Raw genomic sequence first — 12,173 nt, forward strand, 5'->3', positions numbered from 1 at the left:
CATCTGGGTTGCACTAAGCTGCTGGTTGGTATACACACTGATTAATTCATATCCATTAAAAACTAAACTTGTCTAGGTCTGAGCTCATTTTAAAAATGTAGAGAAGTTAACATCTGTGTTACAGTCACACTAGTTAAAAAGTGGACAAACTGCAATTCATATTTGGAGGATGTAGGAAATGGGCATACTATGGTTCTCTGAAACCAGACAATTGGAAATTACAGACAAATGTAAATTGTGCTTTTTTTTAAACATATGACTAGTTTGCCATGAAGCTAGATTATTTTAGCACTGGCATTTGAGATGCTTGGCTATCCATTACAGTAGTGTCTTGCTATTTTGAAAGTGACAGGAATCTTTGCTTGTCAAGGACTTTGGCCAGGTACATTTCTATAGCCGGTTGTCTCCCTGTTTGACAGAGCAAGTCTTTGAATTCACTTCTTGAAAAGAAAGCTTTGCCATTGCCAGGCACAAAAATTACAGCTAAATAAGTGGGGGAAATGCAACTGAAGAAAACCCCTGTTTGCAATAAATACACTGACTTTTTAAAAGGTGCTTTCCTGTCCTTCTATTATGACTCTGACCCTGGCAACTGATTACCTTTCAGACTAAAACTGATCAGAAAATGCTAAGAAAGTAGTTTATTTGCCTTTGTAAGGTAGAGAAACATATGAGATGACTTGAGTTATTTCAAATTTTAAATGGATTTCTCCTGAGCAAAAGTGTATATACGTCTTCATATAGACTGACAGATGGCACAGTTTTTTCATGAGAATTTGACATGTACAACACAGGCATGATTTTCCAAGGGGCTTACATACATGCTAGTGTTTGCAGATTTGCGGATAAGCTTCACACACAAACAAAACAAGCAAAATCTTGTGAGGAGAGTGCAGTGTGCACCTCACACACAACACTCTAATTGTGATTTCAGTTTTGTTAAGAAATGCACCATTTGACTAATGACTTCCCTACCAATTCATATTTTGAGTTCAAGGGCTTTCCGATACGACTGCACTCAATAATACACCACTGGTTCTTGGTTTCTGCAGGGAACCTAATCATGGTTTCCCTATGCATCTCAACCCTGTTAGTGCTTTTCTTGTTGAGATATATCATATTCCAATCAATCAAGAAGTACTGTTTTGCTGCAGACTAAGATAAACTTCAGCCCCTGTTCCTAATGTCATCACTTGAGAGGGTCCGTAAAAGGGAAATAATATAAACCCCTTCCATGCAGATCTTTTCAGAAGTTGCTTCCAAGGAAGTAGGTAAAGGATTGCAGTCTGTGTGTCCTCTTATATCACATACATAAAGTCCCCTCAAAGCAAATAAAAGCAGATGCTCAGTTCAATCAAACTGGTCTCTTCAACATCTGACAATTTTTGTGAAATTTTTGGTTTCCTTTTTAATATTTTTACTTCAAATATGATTACGGTAGTTATATGGAGGGTGCACACACATCCTCTCCAGAATTATAACACATTTTTATTTTAAACAAGAGAGACAAATTTAAATTTATTGAATAGATCTATATCTCACCTTTCTTTTTCAAAATGTCTCTCAGGGCTATCTCCACTGCAGTAAAACTATTCACACATCTAATCACACCTGTGGGATATTGCCTCCCTATTCCTGTATTTGGGAGGAGGCTATAAATAAAATAGTATTATATTTATGTACCATGTAATCCTATGCCTACACAACGCCTTTGCGTTCAACGGAACATATTTCCAAGGAGACGTACACAGCCCTGCCCTACAATTTAATTTGGGACATTTTACGGACATCTGGAAAAGGCACAGATTGAGAAGCAAGGATGTAGCATGTCTAGACTTCAAAGGCTTCTGCCGCTGAAAAGGTTAAAACAATTTTCCAAACGAAACCAAGTGTGGGTTGTGAAAGACTCATGCTAAAATAAAGAAAAATTCCCCCCAGGGCTGCGAATGAAGTATCACCAAAAGTCATCAGGTTTCAGTTTGAGTTATTTGTATTTATTTGTAAAAACAAAGATTAAAGAAGCAGAAGAAAAACAACCCCCCCAAAAAAGCCATCCTGGATTTTCTGTTCTATAACTGACTTACTTCAACCAACAAGTGTAGTCTTCGAACAGAAAACTATTTGAGAGGATGGTGAAAAGGCTGCTGTATTCTCACCTCCCGTCTGAGATTTGTAGGGAGAAAAGATTCAAAACAAAGCCAAGGAATCACACAATTCTCTCTGCCTTTGCAATGGTAAGGACATCCATCTGACAACATTTTCATCCTGCACTATCAGTGTCCCCCCCCCCCCCCCCCGCTTTTCTAAATTTACAGTTTATTCCCTTCAGATATAACAGAAAAGGAAAGTATGCTAATACTCCTCATTAAATGTCAGGTAATTAAATATATAAGCAACCACTTCTGTAATCAAATATTCAAAGTGTGAATATATTTTTTATTGATACCAGTCTCACAGAAGAGGAAGGGATATTTCAATTTTTAAAAAGCTGGTTTTGAAACAAATGAGAAATTTTGAACTTGGGAGCCTAGAGATAGTAGCTGTGGTTGGGTTCTCTAAAAAGTAATCAAGGAAATGCTTCAAGAAACGTCTAATCTTGTTTTATGAGTTAGTCCCATCACAAAGGAGGGGAAACATGAATATATAAAAACAAAGCATAGGTACGTTCTCACACATACACAGAATTATCTAGTGGTCTTTGGGTTTTTATTTAATGTGTTGTTTTTGTACCTTATTTAATGTTGTTGGCTTCTCTTATCTGTTCTATCTGTAATTTGTGGCCAGTTCTCTCATGCTTAGGTAGACACTGTGTTCCTGAACTTCTCATAACACTTTTGTACAGTACACCCAATTTGTGGAAAGCCACAGCTTGGGTGGGAGGTGAGAGAGAGAGAGAGAAAAAAAAGTACTTTAATCCAAGACTTAAATACTTTACTAGCAGCAATGAGTAAATAACTGGTCATTCTGAATCTAAATAAATTATTTTTCTTTTATGTGTAAAACCTTGTGCATCACCACTAATGTACTGTATATACTTGAGTATAAGCCCAGTTTTTTAGCCCTTTTTAGGGCTAAAAAAGCCCCCTGGCTTATACTCAAGTATATAGGTAATCAGAGTTAGACAGTCTTATCTTAATGAAGTCTTCTTACTATATTAAATTACAGTTTTATGTAAATATTCAAAAACATTTAACCTACTGATGCCTCAATAATGCAATTTTATTGGTACAGTAGAGTCTCACTTATCCAACGTTCTGGATTATCCAACACATTTTTGTAGTCAATGTTTTCAATACATCATGATATTTTGGTGCTAAATTCATAAATACAGTAATTACTACATAGCATTACTGCATATTGAACAACTTTTTCGGTCAAATTTGTTGTATAACAATGTTTTGATGCTTAATTTGTAAAATCATAACCTAATTTGATTTTTAATAGGTTTTTCCTTAATCCCTCCTTATTATCCAACATATTCACTTATCCAACATTCTGCTGGCCTGTTTATGTTGGATAAGTGAGACTCTACTGTATCTGTTTTTGTTTTTATTTTTGAAATTTTCCAGTAGATGCTGAATTTCCCACCCTTGGCTTATAATCGAGTCAATAAGTTTTTTCAGTTTTTTATGGTAAAATTAGGTGCCTCGGCTTATATTAGGGTTGATTTATATTCAAGTATATATGGTATATGTTTCAAACTATGTGAAAACCAGCCACCAACCCCCCTTTTTGAGAATAACAACATTCAAACTGTTCATACAATTTGAAGGATTATTTTTTTAATCTCAACAATTTTAACATGTACACAATTCAATTTTAATAATCTTAGTTATGATTCTTTAAACATAAAAATGATTTTAATTGGTCTCCAGTCTGAAGATAAATAAAGTCTAAGCTCGCACTAGGTTTTGTTTCACTGTGAAGATTATTATATTCACATGCTGCTTTTTCTCTCTTAAAAATATTCAAAATGGCAGAATAAATTAAACAAGTTTATATGAATGAAATCTAAACTTGTAATAGGTTTTGTTTGTGTGGAGATGAATAAAACAGATAACAAGTAATAAGAATTCTTGTTATTTTTTCCATATAGAAGAAACATTTTTTTTCTGAAAGATAAAACTATTTCAATCAAGGAAGGGAGGGAAATAAATTACGTTAAAGAAAAAAATCAAACAAATCACAAATGAAACAGAGCTGTAATTTTGCCTCAAAGCAAATTGCTATTTAGTCTTAAATATAAATATACGATCTCCTGATTTACTACATTTCACAGCTCAGTCAAGACAAAGAAATATAAATGTTCTCCGGGCTTTCTTTTTTTCTTTCAACGAGCTCGGAACATTTTTAAAAAGAAAAGAAATACTTTAGCGGTGAAACAAAAGCATCAACTCGGAAAATCCAAATCTCTCTACACAATATCTGAAGTGATTATTTTAAAAAGTATTTTCAGTTCTCTAAAACAGTTGTATCTCCCACGCTCTTGGAGTGAGTCAAGAGGGAATGACACGTTCTGAAACCATTCACGGAGGTCTCCCTTTGCTGCGAATAATTCTGAAAGTCAAGGCTGAATTCACCGATTCTGAAAAGTTCAAAACCGGGTCCAAAAAGTGGGCACAACAAACCCATGCAGAAATCATCGTGTGCAAGTTGGTTTACCTGCCTTTGCTGATAGATTTAGAAAAGCATCATTCTATCAACTCTCATTTCAAGTTTAACATACACATTTATTCTTTCTCACTATTATTGGCAACGAATGATTTACTATGTTCTGTTGAATTCAAAGAAAACAGACATCAGGCGATAGATGTAACCTTGTTAATGTACTTTCAGCCACAAGCCTGACTGAATCCAGCGAGACTTATTTTTGAGTAACTATGCATACTATCTACTCATTTCCGAATAGAAAAGAAAAAAGAAACTTAGGACAAGCGATCTAAAATAAAATTTTTGTCCTATATTATTTTCCCCCACTTTTTATGCTTCTGTCAACTATTTTTTAACTAGAATTTTATTTTTCTTCAGTCACCGATAAGCCAAAAAAACCTAAGGGAAAAGAATAATACTTTATTTATAGACTGCCCTATCTCCCCAAAGATACTCAAAACAGTTTCCAACATATATGGCAAATATTCAGTGCCAAAGAGGAGAAGACATATAAACAAATTACATCAAAACAGAACACATCAAACAGTATAAGCAGTCTAATTTTAAACTGAATGACAAACAAAATTAACCAACATAAACTATATCACATAAACTGTATCACCTATTTACAATGCAGATATTATCTTGATATAATAAAAGAAATGTCAGGTCCAGACAGTAGTGGCAAAGTACATCGATACAAGAATATAATGCCATTCAGGCAAAATAAAACTAAAAATAAAATTGAACTAAATAGCCTTTCTTGTTTCATAGTACCACATAAAGTACCACATAAGGTACTTTAAAATGACTTCTCATACCTACTACCAACTTTTGAAAAAGTTGAGAGCATTTGTATCATGATTTTTACATCCTCATCTTATGACTCATTACTTTCTTAATGAATCTATTTTTGTCTGTACATAGCATATATTAAATGGAATTTCACCCTTTCAAGATCAAAAATCAAAAGCATTTTTAGAAAGCGATCATGTATAGTATGACTTGTAGTTGCTGCTAATTCGCTTCATTTGCAATATTAAAAAACAGAATATTTTCTAAATATGACTATAGCAACAACTGAGTCATAAGTAACCAAGGTACACTCTAATTGCCAAGGGCAAAACTGATGGCTAATAAAATATTATTAAAATATTTTAACATTTACTTTTCTAAATGTTAAATACATTTAGAGGCATGCCAGATTTTGTTCATTTTCATGGTTTCCTCCTTTCTGTCAGACTACACAGAGAAGCCACTGAAACCCACAAGTATGTAGACAATTTCAACAGAAAGGAGGAAACCATGAAAATGAACAAAATCTGGCTACCAGTATTTTTAAAAACTCTAAAATCAGGACAATAAATAAAGAACAACACTCAGAAAACAGGAGAATTCCAGACATAAAACAATCAGGGCCAGTGAACACCTCCCAACAAAGGATTCCCTCAGGCAGGAAGCAGCCAGGCTTTGAATCTACAAGGCCACTAAATGCTCAATGGCAACATTCACACTTGCCTCAAACAGACAAGAGTTCTTTCTCCCAACCTGGACTTTCCACAGATATATAAACCCCACTTGCCTAGTTTTCAACAGACCTCACAATCTCTGAGGATGCCTGCCATAGATGTGGGCAAAATGTCAGGAGGTAATGCTTCTGGAACATGGCCATACAGTCTGGAAAACTCAAAGCAACCCAATTCTATAATTAGTACACAACAAAGTACAAATCCCAGGATTCTATAACACTGAGCCATAACAGTTAGAGTTGGGCCAAACTGCATTAATTCCAGTGTAGCTGCACTTATTTGAGATAACATTATTTATTGAACATAATCTGCATTGATATTAATGGCATTTCATTCTTTAAATTCTTCACCTTCTGATTTCAGCAGGCGCCAAATTTAGTTGAGTCTAGATGCAACCAAATGGCAGCACTTTAAAAAAATAATATTAAAAGAAAAACAGAGTGTCCAACACACAATGCATCTCATTTAGATCTAGTAAAGATCACATCTCAAGTATAAAAAGCCACACAAAAAACTTCTCAGCTTATGATCACTATTCAGTGAGGCTAACTTTAAAGTAAATATGTATGGGGCTATACTGAAGAAAAGGGGGGACTTTTGAGAATAGAAGAAAAAAGTGATCGTAGCTCTTGGTATATATACCTATCTTATATTTACTTCTGGAAAGAAAGTTCAAAAGTTTGGATATTGCTTCAACACCTTCAAAACCTGTTTGGCTCACAGAGGTATAAAAGAAATGAATGTGACACTAATATTTCCCTTAAAGCACTTTCCAATCTCTTTAGGATATTGTCTGTCCCCAGCGGAAGACCTTTCAATTTGTTACTACTTTGGGGAAAATTTTCAGAAGTTTAGGGACATTGTTTTCTAAAAATGAAACTGTACTGATGCATAAGAGGCTTCTCACAATATAGAATTGCAAACCACATTACATATTATACATTTACTCTAGAAAGAGCAATATGAGCAGTCTGAATTAATGAAAAGGTTTTTCTCTTCTTACTCATTTCCACAGTTGCTCTTGTATTATTTCTAACATATGGGGACCCTAAGGTAAATATATCACAAGGTTTTCCCACCTTTAGCACCAAGTCTAGCATTCACTGGTGGTCTCTCATCCAAGTACTAACTAGATTAATACTTGTCCGAACATAACTCCCTCTGTGATTCAGTTAGAACATTAAGATCGGCTGGGGAGGCCCTGCTATTTGTGTATGTATAATGCGGTACTATGAATCCCCTTCGGGGTGAGAAGACCAATGTATAAATATAGTAAATAAATAGTAAGTAAATAAATGGAGATGACCCTGCTTAGCTTCCAATATCAGACTAGGTATTTAGGCCTGCCTTATACTGACCATAAGCCAAATCAATTAAAGGATATTTTTGATTCGATTTGTTCAGTAGGGGATTGTCATGACCTTCTTTGTGCGACTTACACAAAGTGACCCAGTGGGTTTCCATAGCTAAACAGGAATTTGAACCTTGGTCTCCAGAGTTGTAGTCCAACACTCAAAAACACTACACCACCCTGGCTTTAATTTCCATAGCATTACAGAAATGTGCATTCCTCATCACACCAGTCCTGCTAGGATAACAATTACAGGAGAGTCTCACTTATCCAAGATAAGTGGGCCAGCAGAACATTGGATAAGCTAAAATCTTGGATAATAAGGATTTTAAAAAAGCCTATTAAACATAAAATTACATTATGATTTTACAAATTATTTATTTATTTATTTACAGTATTTATATTCCGCCCTTCTCACCCCGAAGGGGACTCAGGGCGGATCACATTATACACACATAGGGCAAAGATTCAGTGCCCATAAACACATCAAACAGAGACCAAGACAGACAAATTAAGCACCAAAACATCATGTTTTACAAGAAATTGACAGAAAAAGCAGTTCAATACACAGTAATGTTATGTAGTAATTACTGTATTTAAGAATTTAGCACCAAAACATTGCAACATTTACTACAAAAGCAATGACTACTAAAAGGTAGACTGCCTTGGATAATACAGAAACTTGGATAAGTGAAGCTTGGATAAGTGAGACTCTACTTTATTATGCTAATTTTACAGATGGTCCATTTTTTCCCATCTCTATATGAAGTTGGATATACAGTAGAGACTCACTTATCCAACACTCGCTTATCCAACGTTCTGGATTATCCAACACATTTTTGTAGTCAATGTTTTCAATATAACGTGATATTTTGGTGCTAAATTCGTAAATACAGTAATTACAACATAACATTACTGCTTATTGAACTACTTTTCCTGTCAAATTTGTTGTATAACATGATGTTTTGGTGCTTAATTTGTAAAATCATAACCTATTTTGATGTTTAATACGCTTTTTCTTAATCTCTCCTTATTATCCAACATATTTGCTTATCCAACGTTCTGCCGGCCCGTTTATGTTGGATAAGTGTGACTCTACTGTATACACAAGTCTCCATCATTTCATGCATTATAAGCTTATGAATAAAAGCTGGCCAACAATGATTGAAAATGTATGGTTAATATTTCCAAGAATGTCAACTTGTGGGTGAGGTGAAATTACCCCCAAAAGCAAAATAAACTCCAAATGGAGGTTATATTTACCATTTTTTCTTAAAGGCCTTTACTGTAATCTCCAGTAAACAATTCTATGAGGGTCTGGAAATTCTACCCTGTTAAGAAAATAATCCAGAAACTGACCAGGTGCCTTGCTTTTTTTGCTGTGTGATTCCAACCCATTTCTGACTTACAGTGACCCTAAGGTGAAGCTTTTACATGGTTTACTTGGCAAGAATAATTCAAAGAGTTGCCTTTTCTGAGGCCGAGAGAGTGTGACTTGCCCAAGGTCATCCAATGGGTCTCTATGGCTGAGTGGAGATTTGAATCTTGATATCTGGGGTGGCCGATATCACCCAACTACCCCATAGGCACATCTATTTCAATTTGGAGTGGAGCGACTGTTGACTGATGTGTAGGATGGCTGAAAACAAAACTGAGAGAAACAGTTTGTGGCTTTACAAGACTAAGTTTACATTAAAAGAAAGAAAAGAAACAAAAAGGCTCTGCATTTTGGTAGGAGGTAGCATTTAAAACATATACCATAGATAACTGACATTTAGCTAGGGTTCATATTACCAACATGTCAGTTTAATGCACCCAGTAACTATATTTATCACCAAATGAAACTTTCAAATATAGAAAAACCTCCAAATTGCCTATTTATGCTCAAAAAGAGGGAGGGAGAACTACAAGGGGAAACAGAATTCTCTTCTGTTATGTCTAATGGAAAAATATTATCAGCTGTTTCTATTTTCAAGGATGATTTAAAAATAGAATTAGTCTTCAAATATGGTTTCTAGAATATAAGATTAGCTCTAAAAACAGAGAAATCTCCCATGAGCTGTACCTGCAACCAACAGAAAAATGTTATAGGCACAGCCTGATAATTTGTAAATTTCTGGGCTTCTCACAATAAAAAATCTGTATCACATGAACCACAGAAATGTAGAGTGTAATATCTCAGGTTTAAGTTGTCATATCTTTCCTTAATCAAAACATATTCAAATCCACAAAAAGCCACTCAGAAAAAACATTGTTTAATTGGTGAAGAAAATTAGGTTATTTCTGGCCTTGTACAGTAAATACTTTGCTTCTCAATTCATCATTATTTGCAAACTTCTCCTTCCCTTGTTATTTTAAAATCTCAGTTAAGTTGTATTTTCCAAGACTTTTGAAACTTTACTGTTTTATAATGTTGTATATTTTGATTTGTCTACTTGTTTAATATGACTATATATTGTATTTTTATTTCATCCGGATAATTCGTTTTACAAAAGTAGTACAGTATGTAGGTTTATATCTTATTATTCTTTCCTTCCCTTTCTGTGTATGTGTGTATATGTGTATATTATACATATCTGTATATATATAAACCTTCCTTGCTTAGTTTCTCCATACCTCACAACCTCTGAGGATGCCTGCCACAGATGTGGGTGAAATGTCAGGAGAGAATACTTCTAGAACATGGCCATACAGCCCGGAAAACATACAACAACCCAATGATAAATCTATTTGCCCCTAAGGAACTGGGAAGGCTTCTGTTCGATGTTTTGATGTTTTGCTTTTTGTCTGATATAACGGCTTGCATTTTAAAATTAATTTTAGTTGTTAAGTCATAATTTGTTTTTATATGTTTGTGTTGTCAATTTTGGTTATTATGGGTGTATTGTGGTTGTGTTCAGGTGTTAGTGTTTGCCTTTTATGTTTGGAATCCACACTGAGTCCCTCCGGGGAGATGGGGCAGAATATAAATATTAAGCAGCTGAGGGGGAAAAGAAAAAGGCCTGAGGCTGTTAGGAATGTGGGAGTTGAAGTCCAGAAAACCTGGAGGGTCAAAGTTTGCCCATACCTGCTCTAGAGGCAAGAAAGTGTCACCACCTTTCTCCGCTGTCAACAGTTGACTGCAAACTACTTTTGTAAGGAGGAATCAGTTCACAGCAATAAAAATAAGTTGAGAACAAAGGGAGCAAATAGAAGCCAAAGAGAGAAACCGGGACCTGTTAATAACCAGCTCCAAATATAGGACCACAGTGGATTAAATTAGGACTGCCAAATTGGGACAGGCGGAGGGTTTATGTTATAGCAAAAAGATCTTATGTGACCTAACAAATACGACGACCCTTCAATACTTGTTATTCTGTGGAGGTGACTTCCTTTTGCGGCTGATTTGTTGTCTACTGTACAGATCCTGGAATGCCTGCTAACATATTCCCTCATGTGTTTCCTCGCTGAAATCTAATTGTTTCAAAATGTATTCATTTCCTTTTACCCATGTTTTTGGCAATCCCTCACGGAGTAATCTGACAATTTATGTGAAAGTGGAATAAAGTGCAACCTTTAGGTTTCCTTTCCTCCCTTGCATTGCAATCCACAGGGGAATCTCAAGAAACCCCATTCTGTCATCCACCACAAACTCTCAGTTTCTGCTTAGTACCAACCCTTTGAAGAAGCAAATGCCGATCTTCGCAAGGATTCTCACACAGCTGATTAACACTGCACTTTGGAGGTGCGTTAATGTATTCTTCTCATTAAAACTGCTGTGTGTTGGGGGCTGGCTGACTTTTCCTAAAATGTCTTATGATTTATGTAGGAGCAAATTATACAATGATAAATGTGTTACCTCTGCAAAGAGGCAGCAAATTCCTCCCGGTTATAATTATTCACACAATTTTAATACTAATATTCATGTTTACTTTACTACTGCCTCTTCCACAAGTGGTGGAAAGTTCACAACACTTTCTAGCATATATTTCTATATTATAAATATTTGTATTTTCTCAGAAATTATTTAATTCATAGTCAAAGGTAAAGGCTTCCCCTTGACATTGAGTCTAGTAGAGTCCAACTCTGGGGGTTGGTGATCATATCTATGCCGAAGAGTTGGCGTTGTCAGTAGACACCTCAAAGGTCATGTGGCCAGCAGGACTGCATGGAATGCTGTTACCTTCATGCTGAGATGGTACCTATTGATCTACTCACATTTGCATGTTTTTGAAATACTAGGTTGTCAGAAGCTGGGGCTAACAGCGGGAGCTCACCCCATCCCATGGATTCAAGCTACCGACCTTCCAGTCAGCAAGTCCTGCAGCTTAGCAGTTCAACCCACTGCACCACCGTGACCCCTTAATCCATAGTTAGCCTTCAGCTTTTCCAAAAGCTCACAGTACTAAACAAATATACCAAAAATACAAAGCATAATAAAGGAACTATAAAACAACATAGAAAATCATTCAATGTTTAGTTCATTAGGTAGGTAAAAGTAAAGGTTTTCCCCTGACATTAAGTCTAGTTGTGTCTGACTCTGCCATGACTGAATGGAGAGCCATTACCTTCCCGTTGAAGCAGTACCTATTGATCTACTCACATTTGCATATTTTCAAACTGCTAGGTTGGCAGAAGGTTTTCTTCCAAAAAAAAAAAAAGCA

General features: G+C 35.5%; 1 long non-coding RNA gene across 4 annotated transcripts in view; it reads right to left on the minus strand.

The window, feature by feature from the left end:
- The window catches only part of LOC103280578 (uncharacterized), a 248,778-nt gene that overhangs the window by 175,300 nt on the left and 61,305 nt on the right, over nt 1-12,173 (minus strand). The window lies entirely within an intron of this gene.

Source organism: Anolis carolinensis, chromosome 1, assembly GCF_035594765.1.
Source record: "Anolis carolinensis isolate JA03-04 chromosome 1, rAnoCar3.1.pri, whole genome shotgun sequence".
Classification (NCBI taxonomy): Eukaryota; Metazoa; Chordata; class Lepidosauria; order Squamata; family Dactyloidae; genus Anolis; species Anolis carolinensis.